This window comes from Schistocerca piceifrons, chromosome 2, assembly GCF_021461385.2.
Source record: "Schistocerca piceifrons isolate TAMUIC-IGC-003096 chromosome 2, iqSchPice1.1, whole genome shotgun sequence".
Lineage (NCBI taxonomy): Eukaryota > Metazoa > Arthropoda > Insecta > Orthoptera > Acrididae > Schistocerca > Schistocerca piceifrons.
The window spans coordinates 653,346,390-653,348,936 of NC_060139.1; the positions used below are offsets into that span (position 1 = coordinate 653,346,390).

Sequence of the window (2,547 nt, forward strand, 5' to 3'; positions counted from 1 at the left end):
TCTTTTCAAATGGATTGCAACAACTGTACTGGGTCACGCCTAAGTACATTCCCCAAGTGTGTGTGGATGAGATAATCATCTGCATTGAAACTGCCGTAGAACGGAAACGATACGTTTCCGGGCATGGGTTCCTATTCAAAATGTTCTCTACTCACTACCCTCTACATGTGCTAGAAGTTTGTAACGGGAATTTCCGACCACCCTATATATATGGTCGGAATGTGTGTGTATGTGTGTGTGTGTTACAGTACACCGAGATTTTCATGGCTGTTATAGTGGGCAGGAATGTGTGTGGTTGAAGAGGTGCGTTCCGGCAACTAAAATTTCAGAAATTAAGCAGTGATTAAGACTGCCACGTGGATTGCTTGAAACTTGCCGCGTAGTGGAATGAACGACGTTTCGTGTTACACCAGGTCTAAGGGGGAGGTCATTCGGCTTTGCTACCAGGGAGCTTGCAGTAGGAATCGAAGGCACCAGGACAACTGTCGGCTATGCGGACAGTATTGCGAACCGTCTTTATACCTTCACTTTTGATGTCTTCCGCGATGGCGATTCAGTTTTCCAGTGGGAGAGCTGTCAGTGTCATAGTGCCAGTCATATTCGTATTAATAGTAAGTTCACATAATAGTAAGTTCACCTTGATGCCTTGACCAATAAATTCGCATGGTCTGAAATGAATTCGATAGAATGCATATGAGACTCAATTGGGTGCGAAATCCGTGCCCACTATCCGTAATTTTGTGGCAATTGCCTGACTCGTGGCTCCGGAGACTTATGAAAACTTGACGAATCCATGTTATGAGGAATCGCTGCTGTATTGCGTTGAAAAGGTGCACCAACAAGCTATAAAGTAAGTGATCATAATGTTTTGGTTCATTACTGTACACAAAATCGCAACAGTATAATTTAAAAAGTGAAGGTTCAGGAATATTCTTAAATTTTCGTTAACTGTATAAAAAACACAAAATAAAATAAAAAGAAAAAGCAGAAAATTTTAAACATATAAAAGTAGCGTTGTCAATTCAATGGAAATTGAAGGACCTGCACTTGGAAAGTACAGTTGGGAGAGACATGGTAAGATGTTCTGTGCGGTCTTGGGTTCTCCATATAATCATACGGTTGCGGATGTTAGTAACTGTGGACAGAATTTAGGTCAGTCAGCAGGAGTCAGAAACGGATTGTGGATAAATATCGGGGCAGATTTCATGTCTGGGAGAGAGAGTTTGTTTTAGTTTCGTTGGGAGAGAAGAAGGAGTGTTTAGCTGTAGGTTTTTTGGGATGTGTCGGTACAGGGGCGTCGGCACACCAGGATTGAAAACAAAAGTAGAAGTTATGGGCCTGTTGAAAATGACCCAAGCAGGGTGGGAATTTAATGGGGTGGTGAAGAACGTATGTGGGTGAAGGTGAACGGATCTGTGCTGTCTGTATGACTTGTTGCTAGTACACTGTCCTAAGGTTCCTCAGATTCATTCAGTCAATTCGTTCCGAGTACATTCTCGTAACAGTCACCGTACAAACATACGTTCAGGAGTAGATTAGTTTCCATGTGTTTCAAACAGGCCGCCGTAGACACGCGAGGCGCGTGCTCCAGATCTGCAAGCGCAGATAGGGCGCCGGCAAGTACTTGCAAAACGGCTGCCATGAGCGGCCGGTTCCAGCCCTTCACGCCTGACTCGGCTGTGGAGATAACGCCACAGCACGCGGGCGCTGCATTCGCTTTCTCGTGTCTGTCACCGCCACCGCCGCCGCCGCCGCCATCGCGCCTGTTACATGGAGTAATTCCACTGCTGCGACCTTATACACCCGTGTCGGGCGAAAGAGGTGATCACAGGTCTTACAGAGTACGACACGTGGAACGAGCAGCAGCAGCACTCCAACTTCAGGCCACAAGTGGCCCATCGGGACCATCCGACCGCCGTGTCATCCTCAGCTGAGAATGCGGATAGGAGGGGCGTGTGGTCAGCACACCGCTCTCCCGTCGTTATGATGGTTTTCTGTGACCGGAGCCGCTACTGTTCGGTCGAGTAGCTCCTCAATTGGCATCACAAGACTGAGTGCACCCCAAAAAATGGCAACAGCGCATGGCCACCCGGACGGTCACCCATCCCAGTGCCAGCCACGCCCAACCGCGCTTAACTTCTGTGATCTGTCGGGAACCGGTGTATCCACTGCGGCAAGGCCGTTGCCACACGTGAAAGGAAGTAGAGAACAACTTCTAAAGACTTCCTTGAACTATTCGCACTGTCGTATGTCACGATCTCTTGAGCAAGTTCGTTTCAGAACCAATGATATATAGGTAGCCGTAGAAGCCAATGTGACGCTTCTGTCACACTGGAAAAGTTTTCTCTCGGGAACTGCCTACAAAATAGGGATATACACTCCTGGAAATGGAAAAAAGAACACATTGACACCGGTGTGTCAGACCCACCATACTTGCTCCGGACACTGCGAGAGGGCTGTACAAGCAATGATCACACGCACGGCACAGCGGACACACCAGGAACCGCGGTGTTGGCCGTCGAGTGGCGCTAGCTGCGCAGCATTTGT

At 47.9% G+C, this 2,547-nt stretch overlaps 1 pseudogene; it reads right to left on the bottom strand.

Moving 5' to 3' along the window:
* Positions 1-2,069: 2,069 nt before the first annotated feature.
* On the bottom strand, positions 2,070-2,187 carry LOC124778557 (annotated as a pseudogene).
* Positions 2,188-2,547: the final 360 nt, after the last annotated feature.